The following is a 17,032-nucleotide window of genomic DNA, read 5'->3' on the forward strand; positions in this document are numbered from 1 at the left end:
AAGAATGCCTAGGTAACCTGTCTAAATGGCTATCTCCCAGTGGCACTCATATCTGTAGTCATGAATTATTATTTTTATTTGATTTTTATTTCACCTTTATTTAACCAGGTAGGCTAGTTGAGAACAAGTTCTCATTTGCAACTGCGACCTGGCCAAGATAAAGCAAAGCAGTGTGACACAGACAACAACACAGAGTTACACATGGATACATCCGCCACGCTAACCCTCAACACTTTGGCTCCTTAGGGGTGTGTGTTTAGTTCCCTCCTGCATTTCCTGTTCTTATTTTTAGTCATCATTTTTGGGGGGTACTTTTTACCCCTTTTTTCCTCCCAATTTTGTGATATCCAATTGGTAGTTACAGTCTTTTCGCTGCAACTCCCATGCGGACTCGGGAGAAGCGAAGGTCGAGAGCCATGCGTCTGCCAAAACACGACCCCACCAAGACACACTGCTCTCTTAACCCAAATGCCAGCCGCACCAATGTGTCGGAGGAAGCTGACAACCTGAAATCAGCGTGCCCGGCTTCCAGAAGGAGTCGCTAGAGCGTGATGGGATAAGGACACTCCAGCCGGCCAAACCCTTCCCTGACCCAGACAACGCTGAACTAATTGTGCGCCGCCTCATGGGTCTCCCATGAGGAGACAGCCCGGGATCAAACCCGGATCTGTAGTGACGCCTCTAGCACTGCAATGCAGGGCCCTAGACCACTGCACCACTCGGGATGCCTGCACTCCCTGTTCACCCACGACTGCGTGGCTGCGCACAACTCAAACCATCATTAGGTTTGCTGACGACACAATGGTGGTAGGCCTGATCACAGACTGGCTATAGAGAGGAGGTCAGTGACCTGGCAGTGTGGTGCCAAGACAACAACCTCTCTCAATGTCAGAAAGACAAAAGAGCTGATCGTGGATTACAGGAAATGGAGGGCCGAGCATGCCCCCACCCACATTTACGGTGCTGTGGTGGAGCCGGTCGAAAGCTTCTAGTTCCTCAGTGTCCACATCACTAAGGAATTAACATGGTCCACACATACCAACACAGTCGTGAAGAAGGCACAACAATGCCACTTCCCCCTCAGGAGCCTGAAAAGATTTGGCATGGACTCTCAGATCCTCAAAAAGTTCTACAGCTGCATCATTGAGAGTATTTTGACTTTCTGCATCACCACTTGGTATGGCAACTGCTTGGCATCCGACCACAGGGCGCTACAGAGGGTAGTGCATATGGCCCAGTACACTACTGGGGCCAAGCTCTCTGCCATCCAGGACCTCTGTACCAGGTGGTGTCAGAGGAATGCCCTAAAAATTGTCAAAGACTCTAGCCACCCAAGTCATAGACTGTTCTCTCTGATATTGCACGGCAAGCGGTACCGGTGCACCAAGTCTGGAACCAACAGGACCCTGAACAGCTTCTATCCCTGAGCCACAAATGCTATCTGGACTATCTGCATTGACCCTATTTGCAACTATGTTGAGTCATTACATGCGCTGTTGCTACTGTTTATTATCTATCATGTTGCCTAGTCACTTTACCCTTACCTACAGTTGAAGTTGGAAGTCAGAAGTTTACATACACTCAATTCGTATTTGGTAGCATTGCCTTTAAATTGTTTAACTTGGGTCAAACGTTTTGGGTAGCATTCCACAAGCTTCCCACAATAAATTACACCACCTCCTGACAGAGCTGGTGTAACTGAGTGAGGTTTGTAAGGCCTCTTGCTCACACACACTTTTTCAGTTCTGCCCACAAATGTTCTATGGGATTGAGGTCAGGGCTTTGTGATGGCCACTCCAATACCTTGACTTTGTTGTCCTTAAGCCAATTCGCCACAACTTTGGAAGTATGCTTGGGGTCATTGTCCATTTGGAAGACTTGCGACCAAGCTTTAACTTCCGACTTGAGATGTTGCAATATATCCACATCCTTGTCAATATATCCACATCCTTGTCCTACCTCATGATGCCATCTATTTTGTGAAGTGCACCAGTCCCTCCTGCAGCAAAGCACCCCCACAACATGATTTTCACTTTTCGTACCAAAGTATGTTCATCTCTAGGAGACAGGACGCATCTCCTTCCTGAGCGGTATTACATTTACATTTACATTTAAGTCATTTAGCAGACGCTCTTATCCAGAGCGACTTACAAATTGGTGCATTCACCTTATGACATCCAGTGGAACAACCACTTTACAATAGTGCATCTAAATATTTTAAGGGGGGAGGGGGTGAGAAGGATTACTTTATCCTATCCTAGGTATTCCTTAAAGAGGTGGGGTTTCAGGTGTCTCCGGAAGGTGGTGATTGACTCCGCTGTCCTGGCGTCGTGAGGGAGTTTGTTCCACCATTGGGGAGCCAGAGCAGAAGAACAGTTTTGACTGAGCTGAGCGGGAACTGTACTTCCTCAGTGGTAGGGAGGCAGCAGGCCAGAGGTGGATGAACGCAGTGCCCTTATTTGGGTGTAGGGCCTGATCAGAGCCTGGAGGTACTGAGGTGCCGTTCCCCTCACAGCTCCGTAGGCAAGCACCATGGTCTTGTAGCGGATGCGACTTCAAAACTGGAAGCCAGTGGGAGAGCGGAGGAGCTGGGGTGACGTGAGACCCCATGTATATAGTGGCAAGAAAAGTAGGTGAACCCTTTGGAACTTGGGAAGGTTGAACACTAGACGGGCTGCGGCGTTCTGGATGAGTTGTAGGGGTTTAATGGCACAGGCAGGGAGCCCAGCCAACAGCTAAGTTGCAGTAATCCAGACGGGAGATGACAAGTGCCTGGATTAGGACCTGCGCCGCTTCCTGTGTGAGGCAGGGTTACTTGCGGATGTTGTAGAGCATGAAAACAGGAACGGGCCACCACATTGATGTTAGTTGAGAACGACAGTTTGTTGTCCAGGATCACACCAAGGTTCTTAGCGCTCTGGGAGGAGGACACAATGGAGTTGTCAACCGTGATGGCGAGATCATGGAACGGGCAGTCCTTCCCCGGGAGGAAGAGCAGCTCCGTCTTGTAAGTTTTTGAGGTGGTGATTAGTCATCCACACTGATATGTCTGCCAGACATGCAGAGATGAAGATCAGATCCACCTGATCATCAGAAGGGGGAAAGGAGAAGATTAATTGTGTGTCGTCTGCATAGCAATAGACTGTGACAAATAAAATGTGATCAATTTGATAGGAGAGACCATGTGAGGTTATGACAGAGCCAAGTGACTTGGTGTATAGCGAGAATAGGAGAGGGCCTAGAACAGAGCCCTGGGGGACACCAGTGGTGAGGCGCGTGGTGAGGAGACAGATTCTCGCCACGCCACCTGGTAGGAGCGACCTGTCAGGTAGGTTGCAATCATAGCGTGGGCAGCGCCGGAGATGCCCAACTCGGAGGGGTGGAGAGGAGGATCTGATGGTTCACAGTATCGAAGGCAGCCGATAGGTCTAGAAGGATAAGAGCAGAGGAGAGAGAGTTAGCTTTAGCGGTGCGGAGCGCCTCCGTGATACAGAGAAGAGCAGTCTCAGTTGAATGACTAGTCTTGAAACCTGACTGATTTGGATCAAGAAGGTCATTCTGAGAGAGATAGCGGGAGAGCTGACCAAGGACGGCACGTTCAAGAGTTTTGGAGAGAAAAGAAAGAAGGGATACTGGTCTGTAGTTGTTGACATCGGAGGGATCGAGTGTAGGTTTTTTCAGAAGGGGTGCAACTCTCGCTCTCTTGAAGACGGAAGGGACGTAGCCAGCGGTCAGGGATAAGTTGATGAGCGAGGTGAGGTTGGAGAAGGTCTGGAAATGGTCTGGAGAAGAGAGGAGGGGATAGGGTCGAGCGGGCAGGTTGTTTGGGCGGCCGGCCGTCAAGACTCAGATTTCATCTGGAGAGAGAGGGAGAAAGAGGTCAGAGCACAGGGTATGAGGGCAGTGTGAGCAGAACCAGCGGTGTTGTTTGACTTAGCAAACGAGGATCGGATCGATCTTTTTTCAAAATGGATGACGAAGTCATCTGCAGAGAGGGAGGAGGGGGGGGAGGGGGAGGAGGATTCAGGAGGGTGGAGAATGTGTGACGGCTGCGTGGTCCCATGATGTTTATACTTGCGTGCTATTGTTTGTACAGATGAACGTGGTACCTTCAGGTGTTTGGAAATTGCTCCCAAGGATGAACCAGACTTGTGGAGGTCTCCAATTTTTTTCTGAGGTCTTGGCTGATTTATTTTGATTTTCCCATGATATCAAGCAAAGAGGCACTGAGTTTGAATGTAGCCCTTGAAATACGTCCACAGGTACACCTCCAATTGACTCAAATTAGGTCAATTAGCCTATCAGAAGCTTCTGATAGCCATGACATCATTTTCTGGAATGTTCCAAGCTGTTTAAAGGCACAGTCAACTTTGTGTATGTTAACTTCTGACCCACTGGAATTGTGATACAGTGAATTATAAGTGAAATAATCTGTCTGTAAACAATTGTTGGAAAAATGATTTGTGTCATGCACAAAGTAGATGAACTAACTGACTTGCCAAAACTAGTTTGTAAACAAGAACTTTGTGGAGTGGTTGAAAGATGAGTGTATATAAACGTCCGACCTGAACTGTATATGTACATTTCTTCCCCAATTACCTCGTACCCCTACACATTGATTTGGTACTGGTACCCCATGTATATAGTGGCAAGAAAAAGTAGGTGAACCCTTTGGAATTATCTGAATTTTTACATTAATTGGTCATAAAATTAGATCTGCTCTTCATCTAAGTCACAACAACAGACAAACACAGTCTGCTTAAACTAACCAATAACACAAATTACTGAAATGTTCTTGTCTATATTGAAAACATAATTTACACATTCACAGTGTAGGTTGGAAAAAGTATGTGAACCCCTAGGCTAATGACTCCAAAAGCTAATTGGAGTCAGGATTCAGCTAACCTGGATTTCGATCAATGAGCCGAGATTAGAGATGTTGGTTAGAGCTGCCCTGCCTCATAAAATTTGATGTTTGTAATTTTTGTGTGTTATTAGTTTAAGCAGACTGTGTTTGTCTATTGTTGTGAATTAGATTAATTAGATGAAGATCAGATCAAATTACATGACCAATTTATGCAGAAACACAGGTAATTCCAAAGGGTTCACTTTTTCTTACCACTGTATATCCAAGTTGTTGTTACTCATTGTGTATTTATTCCTTGTGTTGTAATTTTTTCTGTAACTATGCATATCACTGTTACTTCGTAAACAACAGGTTTAGACTGTGACAAATAAAATGTGATTCAATTTGATTTAAGAGATATGGAACTATTGATCTGTAGAATCTCATTATGTATGGAGGTAGTATGTCAGGTATCCAGACTTGTTTTAACCTTTACTGGTTTTGGGCTCAGAAAAGGTTATTTGCCAGGTTTAGATTAGACCACATTGTGGGTGATAGTGATGCGTGGGTTGACTCATAACCCACAGACCCCGCGGTTATATCTGTGGGGTGGGTGGGGTTTCAGTCATAAAACATTGTGTGGCTGTATGGTGTCATAACTCTCCTGTGATGATCTGAAGGATCAGGCTACAGCGGGTCCACTCTACAGCGTGCTCTCTCTCGTAGAGGGGGAGAGCGGGAAGTTGGCCTATTTTATGACTGTCGTAAAATACGCTGCCTCTAAGTGTTCGAGATTGGAATGTACGAATGTGGAATGTAAACTGTGGAACACAGAGAGACACTTGGACAATCAAAAGTTTGAATAATTATACAATATTTCTATTTTTGAGAATGTGGGAATGGTCCGTGGGTATTTAAAGAACAATCCTGTCAAAGCTGCTTCATTTGGTTTGGTGACCTCATGGTGACCTCATGGTGACCTCATGAATGACAGGAGACCCACATTACTGTATCTCTGTTTGTGTACATGTTTCAATGCTCACATTTACATCTAGATGTTGAATAAAATCAATGAGTAAGTATGAAACTAGTTGTGAGGAGATGTAATGTGATGTTGGCCTTCTAAATAAGATACTTGTTAAGATGTAAAGTTTTATCTCGTCAGTGGCGACGCCCACGTGAGCATAGACTTGGTCGGCGTCATGGAACGCCCCCTTCTTCCACTGAGTATAAAACCCACTTCCATGAAAATGCACATTAGACTAGAAAACACGCAGCTGACGCTACGTGTGAAATGGTTAAGAACTACAACTCTAAAGGCCACGGAGACCATACAGTGTGTTGCGTTGGTTACACAGCTAGAAATGGTTAAGCTCTAAAACTTTGCCACAGAAGGAGCAAATCTTAGAAGAGGCCTTTTCAGTCTGCAGCTGGAAATGTACATAGCCTAGGACGAAGAACACGGACAACCGCCGAAACATCTATTCTATGCGACAACATGATTGACCGGCGACCACAGAGAGAGACAACAAGATATACATTCGTAAATATGTCAATTGCAATTTATTTTCGAATGAGCGGTTGTTCATGTAAAGTATTGGCAATTTCTATGAGTGTAGTTATCAGCTATGAGTTTCCCGCTCTTGAGCGGTCCCTACCCCTTTTCCTTTGTCTACCAAGTCGTCATATTGGTTTGTCCACTAGGGACTTTTTCTTTGAATTGTAACGTCGTTCGTCTATTGAATGAAGAGAGTCAGACCGAAATGCAGCGTGTAGGTTACTCATGACTTTTAATGAAAATATCGTGGTACATGAAATAACTGATAAACGAAAACAACAAACGAAACGTGAAACTAATTACAGCCTAATCTGGTGACTACTACACAGAGACAGGTACAAACACCCACAAAATACAACGCGAACTCAGGCTGCCTAAATACGGTTCCCAATCAGAGACAACGATAAGCAGCTGACTCCAATTGAGAATCGCTTCAGGCAGCCAAGCCTAACTAGACACACCCCTAATCATACACAATCCCAATTACTACAAACCCCAATACGAAAACACAACATATAAACCCATGTCACACCCTGGCTTACCCAAACATATACCAAAAACACAAAATATAATGACCAGGGCGTGACAGAACCCCCCCCTAAGGTGCGGACTCCGGGACGCACCTCAAGAGCATAGGGAGGGTCCGGGTGGGCGTCTGTCCATGGTGGCGGTTCTGGCTCGGGACGTGGACCCCACTCCATTAATGTCCTATTTCCTCTCCTTCGCGTCCTGGGATAATCCACTTTCTCCGCCGACCATGGCCTAATAGTCCTCACCCTGATCCCCACATAACTGAGGGGCAGCTCGGGACCGAGGGGCAGCTCGGGACAGAGGGGCAGCTCAGGACAGAGGGGCAGCTCGGGACAGAGGGGCAGCTCGGGACAGAGGGGCAGCTCGGGACAGAGGGGCAGCTCGGGACAGAGGGGCAGCTCGGGACAGAGGGGCATCTCAGGACAGAGGGGCATCTCAGGACAGAGGGGCAGCTCAGGACAGAGGGGCATCTCAGGACAGAGGGGCAGCCCGGGACTGAGGGGCAGCTCGGGACAGAAACAGCCTGGTACTGAGAGGAAGCCTAGTACTGAGAGGAAGCTCAGTACTGAGAGGAAGCTCAGTACTGAGAGGAAGCTCAGTACTGAGAGGAAGCTCAGGCAGGTAGTAGGCTCCGGTAAATCCTGGCTGGCTGGTGGAACTGGAGGATTCAGGTTGTCTGGCCGATCTAGAAAATATTGGCAGACTGGCACTTCTGGCTGTGCTAAACAGGCGAGGCGCACTGGACGCGCTGGGCCGACTGGGAGCACTGGCGGCGCTGGACAGACAGGAGACTCCGGCAGCGCAGGAGAGGAGAAAGGCTCTGGCTGCGCTAAACAGGCGGGAGACTCTGATAGCGCAGGAGAGGAGAACAGCTCTGGCTGCGCTAAACAGGCGAGGCGCACAGGAGGCCTGGTGCGTGGTGCTGGAACTGGTGGTACTGGATCTAGGACACGCACAGGAAGCCTGGTGCGGGGAGCTGCTACCGGAGGACTGGTGTGTAGAGGTGGCTCTGGATAGACCGGACCGTGCAGGCGCACTGGAGCTCTTGAGCACCGAGCCTGCCCAAGCTTACCTGGCTCGATGCCCACTCTAGCCCGGCCAATAGGAAGGGCTGGTATGTGTCGCAGCTGGCTCTGCACCCGCACTGGAAACACCGTGCGCTCCATAGCATAACACGGTGCCTGCCCGGTCTCTCTAGCCCAACGGTGAGCACAGGGAGTATGCGCAGGTCTCCTAACTGGCATAACTATTCTCCCCTCTAGCCCCCCCAGTAAATTTTTTGGGGTGACTTTCCGGTTTCCAACCGCGTCGCCGTGCTGCTTCCTCATACCTGCGCCTCTCCGCTTTAGCTGCTTCTATTTCCTCCTTGGGACGGCGATATTCTCCCGGCTGCGCCCAGGGTCCTTTACCGTCTAATTCCTCCTCCCATGTCCAAATCTCCAAATGGTGCAGTCTCTCCCACTGCAACTGTTCTTCACGATTAACAGGGAGAGTAGGCTCAGGTCTGACTCCTGACTCAGCTACTCTCTCTCTGCGCTTTCCCCCGTTACTTTCCGTTTTCGCTCTGTATAGCCGTGCTTTCCTTTTCAAATCCATACGTCTATAGCCCTCCTCGCATTGCTGTAGGGAATCCCAGGCGGGCTCCTGCACTCGCTCTGGGTCGGCCGCCCACCTGTCGATTTCTTCCCACGTCGTATACTCCATGCTTCTGCTGTCCATAACGTCCTCCTTCGGATCCTGCCAGTTCACACACTGCTCGGTCTGTGAATGGTGGGTGTTTCTGTAACGTTGTTCGTCTGTTGAATGAAGAGAGTCAGACCGAAATGCAGCGTGTAGGTTACTCATGACTTTTAATGAAAGTATTGTGGTACATGAAATAACTGATAAACGAAAACAACAAACGAAACGTGAAACTAATTACAGCCTAATCTGGTGACTACTACACAGAGACAGGTACAAACACCCACAAAATACAACGCGAACTCAGGCTGCCTAAATACGGTTCCCAATCAGAGACAACGATAAGCAGCTGACTCCAATTGAGAATCGCTTCAGGCAGCCAAGCCTAACTAGACACACCCCTAATCATACACAATCCCAATTACTACAAACCCCAATACGAAAACACAACATATAAACCCATGTCACACCCTGGCTTACCCAAACATATACCAAAAACACAAAATATAATGACCAGGGCGTAAAGTATACAAAGTAGGATTAGCTTGCACAAGATGCTACAGCTAACAAAGGGAGAGCAACCATTTTGTTTTTTTCCTGTGTCACGTTGAAATTCTTCCTATTGGGCGACGGAAGTCCTGCCCTTTGTACTCCCGTTTGATTTTAGCTTTCTGTGATCAGTGATTTATTTATGTTTTATTTGTGACACCAAATGTGTATCATGTTTATATCAAGTGGTTACTTATGATATCCAGCCAATCTTAAGGGATTGGATATCATTGTCTCATACAAATTAACTAAGTGGTAAAATTGCCAGACTTACCTTTTTCAAATGGACATTTTAAATAATATCCAAATTGATTGGTTTCTACAAATGAGACAATTTAAACTTTTCCACATTAATTAACCTTGATACAGCTACGCTTTCAGGTTAGTTGAAGTTGAATTCCCAAATAGCCTATACAGGTTTGATTAATCATTATCATTGATTAATCAATTCAATTTGTTTTTGCAAATTCATTCACGTCCAACTCTTATATTACCGATACAGTACTGATGGTTCATTAACGTTTATAAATAGATTCAAATTGTCTTTGTAGCTTCCAACAAATTCCAAACCCAAACTTTGAAAAAAATAGGAACTTTTTTCAAATAATGAGTGGTCCCCACTCCCCAGCTAATTAGTGAACTCTCACCCATAAAAGGACTGACCTCTGACCTCAGCAGCTATACCAATCCTAATTATGCCATTAGCGGAAAAACAGCAGAAATTGCGAACAACACTCTCCAAAATCAAACATTGAATCTCTTGCTCCAATACTCAAGACCACTATCTGCAAACCATGACATAAGTATGAGACCGAAAGGAGCAAGTGTGATACGTGTCCAAAATCAAGTGTGATACTCACATGTCCAAAATCAGAAGATGATAGAAGGTTTCAGACTTTGCCTCCCTCATGTGTCTCTCAGTTTTCTCCTCATGTGTCTCTCAGTTTTCTCCTCTTGGCCATTCGGCACTGAGGACTGAGGAATTCCGCGCCAACAAAGCCAAAGCTTGGCTTCTGCTCTTGGCCTTTCGGGCCCCAATTTCCCCACAGGATGAAGCCAATCCTCTCCACCCACTTGGCGTGGAATTCCTTGACAAACTCATCAAAAATGTCCCCACCTTTGACCCCATTCCAGGTCAGCCAAACGATACTGAGACATCCCTAGCTCACATAGAGGACGCATTGGATGGCTACCAGAATGCTACGGGTTCTGACAGGGTTTACCTGTTGAAGCGAACGTCGAATAGACACGTGACGTGGTTCTGTCATGCAGGTGAAAGAGGACCCAAAAGCGACTTGGCGAAAACAGAGTCTTTAATCCAGTAAAGTAAATACAATCAAAAAAACACAACTTTCACTCGAAAAAGACGAGGACAAACTGGAGACTCGATCTTGAACAGCAGGTGAACAGCAGGTTGCCTCGGAAGGCACTTGAACCAAACAGACTCAGACAAATGACAGATACACAAACACAGCACGGTGAATTCTAGACAAGGAACCGACAGGGCAGAAACGAATAACAAGGAGAGAAATAGGGACTCTAATCAGGGAAAAGGATCGGGAACAGGTGTGGGAAGGCTAAATGATGATTAGGGGAATAGGAACAGCTGGGAGCAGGAACGGAACGATAGAGAGAAGAGAGAGCGAGAGAGTGAGAGAGGGAGGGGGAGAGAGAGGGATAGAAAGAGGGAAAGAACCTAATAAGACCAGCAGAGGGAAACGAATAGAATGGGAAGCACAGGGACAAGACAAGATAATAAATGACAAAACATGACAGTACCCCCACTCACCGAGCGCCTCCTGGCGCAAGGAATCCTGAAATCATCAATGAGTGAGCGGTCCAGCACGTCCCGAGACGGAACCCAACTCCTCTCCTCAGGACCGTAACCCTCCCAATCCACTAAGTATTGGTGACCCCGTCCCGAACGCATGTCCAATCTTATGTACCAGGTGCGCTCTCGACAAGGACGGGAGGGGGAGGGAAGACGAACGGGGGTGCGAAGAAAGGGCTTAACACAGGAGACATGGAAGACAGGATGGAATCGAAGATGTCGCGGAAGAAGTCGCACAGCCAGGATGACGACCTGGGAGACACGGAACGGACCAATGAACGGAGTCAACTTACGAGAAGCTGTCGTAAGAGGAAGGTTGCGAGTGGAAAGCCACACTCTCTGGCCGCAACAATACCTTGGACTCTTAATCCTGCGTTTTGGCGGCTCTCACAGTCTGTGCCCTGTAACGGCAAAGTGCAGACCTCACCCTCCTCCAGGTGCGCTCACAACGTTGGACAAACGCTTGAGCGGAGGAACGCTGGACTCGGCAAGCTGGGATGAGAACAGAGGAGGCTGGTAACAGACTACTCTGAAACGGAGATAACCCGGTAGCAGACGAAGGAAGCGAATGCGTATTCTGCCCAGGGAGCTGTTCTCAAGAAGGGTTTCTGAAAGAAAGGCTGCGTAGTATGCGACCAATCGTCTGATTGGCCCTCTCTGCTTGACCGTTAGACTGGGGATGAAACCCAGAGACTGACGGACGCACCAATCCAGAACTCCCTCCAAAACTGTGACGTGAATTGCGGGCCTCTGTCTGAAACGGCGTCTAACGGGAGGCCATGAATTGTGGATAATGATTTGTGCCGTCTCCTTAGCGGAAGGAAGTTTAGCGAGGGGAATGAAATGTGCCGCCTTAGAGAACCTATCGACAACCGTAAGAATCACAGTCTTCCCCGCAGACAAAGGCAGACCGGTAATGAAGTCTAGGGCGATGTGAGACCATGGTCGAAGGAATGGGGAGCGGTCTGGGACGACCGGCAGGAGGAGAGTTACCCGACTTAGTCTGCGCGCAGTCCGAACAAGCAGCCACGAAGCGGCGCGTGTCACGCTCCTGAGTCGGCCACCAAAAGCGCTGGCGAATAGACGCAAGAGTGCCTGAACACCGGGATGACCAGCTAACTTGGCAGAGTGAGCCCACTGAAGAACAGCCAGACGAGTGGAAACAGGAACGAAAAGGAGGTTACTAGGACAAGCGCGCGGCGACGCAATAACCTGTCTTTCAATTCCCCAGACTGTTAACCCGACAACACGCCCATTAGGAAGAATCCCCTCGGGATCAGTAGAAGCCACAGAAGAACTAAACAGACGGGATAAGGCATCAGGCTTGGTGTTCTTGCTACCCGGACGGTAAGAAATCACAAACTCGAAACGAGCGAAAAACAACGCCAAAGCTGACGGGCATTAAGTCGTTTGGCAGAATGTACTCAAGGTTCTTATGGTCTGTCCACACGACAAAAGGAACGGTCGCCCCCTCCAACCACTGTCGCCATTCGCCTAGGGCTAAGCGGAGAGCAGTTCACGGTTACCCACATCATAGTTGCGCTCAGAACAGGCGATGAGAAAAATAAGCGCAAGGATGAACCTTATCGTCAGACTGGAAGCGCTGGGAGAATGGCTCCCACGCCTAAAGGTCAACCTCGACAATGAATTGTCTAGTGACGTCAGGAGTAACGAGGATAGGAGCGGACGTAAAACGTTCTTTTAGAAGATCAAAAGCTCCCTGGGCGGAACCGGACCACTTAAAACACGTCTTGACTAAGAGCTGTGAGAGGGGCAGCAACTTGCGAATGAAACGCCGATAGAAATTAGCGAAACCTAAAAAGCGCTGCAACTCGACACGTGACCCTGGAACGGGCCAATCACTGACAGCCTGGACCTTAGCGGAATCCATCTGAATGCCTTCAGCGGAAATAACGGAACCGAGAAAAGTAACGGAGGAGACATGAAAAGAGCACTTCTCAGCCTTTACGTAGAGACAATTCTCTAAAAGGCGCTGTAGAACACGTCGAACGTGCTGAACATGAATCTCGAGTGACGGAGAAAAAATCAGGATATCGTCAAGATAGACAAAAACAAAGATGTTCAGCATGTCTCTCAGAACATCATTAACTAATGCCTGAAAAACAGCTGGCGCATTGGCGAGACCAAACTGCAGAACCCGGTACTCAAAATGCCCTAACGGAGTTTTCCACTCGTCCCCCTCTCTGATGCGCACGAGATGGTAAGCGTTACGAAGGTCCAACTTAGTAAAGCACCTGGCTCCCTGCAGAATCTCGAAGGCTGATGACATCGGATAACGATTCTTAACCGTTATGTCATTCAGCCCTCGATAATCCACGCAGGGCGCAGAGTACCGTCCTTCTTCTTAACAAAAAGAACCCCGCCCGGCCGGAGAGGAAGAAGGCACTATGGTACCGGCGTCAAGAGACACAGACAAATAATCCTCGAGAGCCTTACGTTCGGGAGCCGACAGAGAGTATAGTCTACCCCGAGGAGGAGTGGTCCCCGGAAGGAGATCAATACTACAATCATACGACCGGTGAGGAGGAAGGGAGTTGGCTCGGGACCGACTGAAGACCGTGCGCAGATCATGATATTCCTCCGGCACTCCTGTCAAATCGCCAGGTTCCTCCTGAGAAGTAGGGACAGAAGAAACGGGAGGGATGGCAGACATTAAACACTTCACATGACAAGAAACGTTCCAGGATAGGATAGAATTACTAGACCAATTAATAGAAGGATTATGACATACTAGCCAGGGATGACCCAAAACAACAGGTGTAAACGGTGAACGAAAAATCAAAAAAGAAATAGTCTCACTGTGGTTACCAGATACTGTGAGGGTTAAAGGTAGTGTCTCAAATCTGATACTGGGAAGATGACTACCATCTAAGGCGAACATGGGCGTAGGCTTCTCTAACTCTCTGAAAGGAATGTCATGTTTCCGAACCCATGCTTCGTCCATGAAACAACCCTCAGCCCCAGAGTCTATCAAGGCACTACATGTAGCACCCGAACCGGTCCAGCGTAGATGGACCGACAAAGTAGTACAGGATTTTGATGGAGAGACAGTTGCGCTCACCTGTAGCCCTCCGCTTACAGATGAGCTCTGGCTTTTACTGGACATGAATTAACAAAATGTCAATAGAGGCACAGGCGGTTGGTGATCCTCCGTTCCCTCTCCTTAGTCGAGATGCGAATCCCTCCCAGCTGCATGGGCTCAGTCTCTGAGCCAGAGGAGGGAGATGGTTGCGATGCGGAGACGAGCTCTCTTCCACGAGCCCGGTGACGAAGATCTACCCGTCGTTCTATGCGGATGGCGAGAGCAATCAAAGAGTCCACATCTGAAGGAACCTCCCGGGAGAGAATCTCATCCTTAACCACTGCGTGGAGTCCCTCCATAAAACGAGCGAGCATCCACTCACTAGAGGCAGCAAGAGTGCGAAACTCAATAGAATAATCCGTTATGGACCGTTCACCTTGGCATAGGGAAGCCAGGGCCCTAGAAGCCTCCCTACCAAAAACTGAACGGTCAAAAACCCGAATCATCTCCTCTTTAAAGTTCTGGTAAGCAATCAGCCCTTGCCTCCCAGATAGCTGTGCCCCATTCTCGAGCCCGGCCAGTAAGGAGTGAAATGACGTAACAACCCGAGCTCTCTCTCTAGAGTATGTGTTGGGTTGGAGAGAGAACACAATCTCACACTGCGTGAGAAAGGAGCGGCACTCAGTGGGCTGCCCGGAGTAGCAAGGTGGGTTATTAACCCTAGGTTCTGGAGGCTCGGCAGGCCAGGAAGTAACAGGTGGCACGAGACGAAGACTCTGGAACTTCCAGAGAGGTCGGAAACCTGAGCGGCCAGGTTCTCCACGGCAAGCAGCAGACAATTCCTGCTCGTGTCTGCCGAGCATGGCTCCTTGGATCTCGACGGCAGTGTAACGAGCGTCTGAAGTCGCTGGGTCCATTCCTTGGTCGGTTCCTTCTGTCATGCAGGTGAAAGAGGACCCAAAAGCGACTTGGCGAAAACAGAGTCTTTAATCCAGTAAAGTAAATACAATCAAAAAAACACAACTTTCACTCGAAAAGACGAGGACAAACTGGAGACTCGATCTTGAACAGCAGGTGAACAGCAGGTTGCCTCGGGAAGGCACTTGAACCAAACAGACTCAGACACCTGCTCACCACGCAGCATCTGAGGAAAACACGACACGACAGGGCGATACACAAACACAGCACGGTGAATTCTAGACAAGGAACCGACAGGGCAGAAACGAATAACAAGGAGAGAAATAGGGACTCTAATCAGGGAAAAGGATCGGGAACAGGTGTGGGAAGGCTAAATGATGATTAGGGGAATAGGAACAGCTGGGAGCAGGAACGGAACGATAGAGAGAAGAGAGAGCGAGAGAGTGAGAGAGGGAGGGGGAGAGAGAGGGATAGAAAGAGGGAAAGAACCTAATAAGACCAGCAGAGGGAAACGAATAGAATGGGAAGCACAGGGACAAGACAAGATAATAAATGACAAAACATGACAGGTTCATTCATCTACAACAGCAACACGTGCTAAACGACTATGCTAAACTTGCCACAGATTTGAAATGAGAATTTAGTGGTTCTGCGACTCCGATAAGTCACTGGCTAACACTGTCAAACAAGCTCAGAATGAACACCCACAAGCTTACTATCATAGGCTTCGTTCAACATACTTTGGTCTACTCACTGAAACAGGAATGGAAGAGCTGTTACCATTCAAACAAATGTTACTGTTGAACATGTATCCCACCTTCATTACCTACGTTGGCTTGCCTATCTTACAACTCAGAGAGCTTGCAAGCACAGCTTTTGAGGCATCAAAAGTTCGCAACGCTAAGAGCCCTGACCACTTGGTTTTGAAGTTTGACCAGGAGCACTCACTACAGTCAGAGGGTGCATTATCGGGTACTGGAGCGTTGCGAGATTACGCACAACAGCGGTTTCTACCATGAAACCACGAATCCAATGACCACCGCTGTCGAAATAACTGTAAAGTACTTCGCCATCGAAACGGCTACCGCTACAATCGACCTGTTCGCTACGCTGCTGCACCCAACCCACACAGTGTCAGAGCACAAGGGTAACAAAGGGTTAAAGGACGATCAAACCGTAGACCAATGTTCTCTAGAAGTTCCACTGCGTGAAGAACTAAAGCGAGAATCATTTGAGAAAAGGGTAATAGATCATTCACAAAGACTAGACAGGGAATTGCTGGACACCAGGTCCACAGGAATTAACACCCTGAGCAAGGACATTAAAAATCAAATTTCTCCTGCTCTCACTTAAAACCCTATAGAGGGCCCGCTCGATCAAGAAACAAGCCCACAGGCCTTGTCTATAGACTCTGATACAAAGGTTGCAAAGAAAAAGGTTTAAAAAAGCTCCGTTGAAGCCAAGTCCACTCAAAATCCGAAAAGTCCATCTGCCTACACCTTGAACAGAAATGGCACATCACGTCATCGTTGTGAACAGCCCACTCCACTTTGTGGGGAATATGTCCACTAAACGCAACCCTCCATAGAACAAGAACATAGAACCCGCCATTCAGGAGGAAAGTTATTAGAAGTCATGAACTATGATCACAACGACTGTTTCAGTGCTTAGAGAGTACTTCCGTCGTGAGGTTAGCTCCTCCGTGGATAACATAGCTATGAAATAGACTCCTTCATTCCTATCACCTCTACAATGGCGTAAGACACATTGATGTGTAGTAAAACTACCCCATGTCCCCTTAACATATGTCTTGAGGTTGACATAAATTCTTACTTACCTGGAAATGATCTCATTGACCTGGAAATGTTCTGATGACGTCCGACTCATTCTGAACTGGTTGCAACCTACCAGGATACTTGGTTCTTTCCCTTGGCATGTGCGCTTATATAAGCATTAACGCACACGTACGACGGAACATATAATGAGGATTTTTTGCTCTATAATAATAATAATAATAATATATGCCATTTAGCAGACGCTTTTATCCAAAGCGACTTACAGTCATGACTGCATTGT

The sequence above is a fragment of the Oncorhynchus gorbuscha genome, linkage group LG05 (assembly GCF_021184085.1).
Source record: "Oncorhynchus gorbuscha isolate QuinsamMale2020 ecotype Even-year linkage group LG05, OgorEven_v1.0, whole genome shotgun sequence".
NCBI lineage: Eukaryota > Metazoa > Chordata > Actinopteri > Salmoniformes > Salmonidae > Oncorhynchus > Oncorhynchus gorbuscha.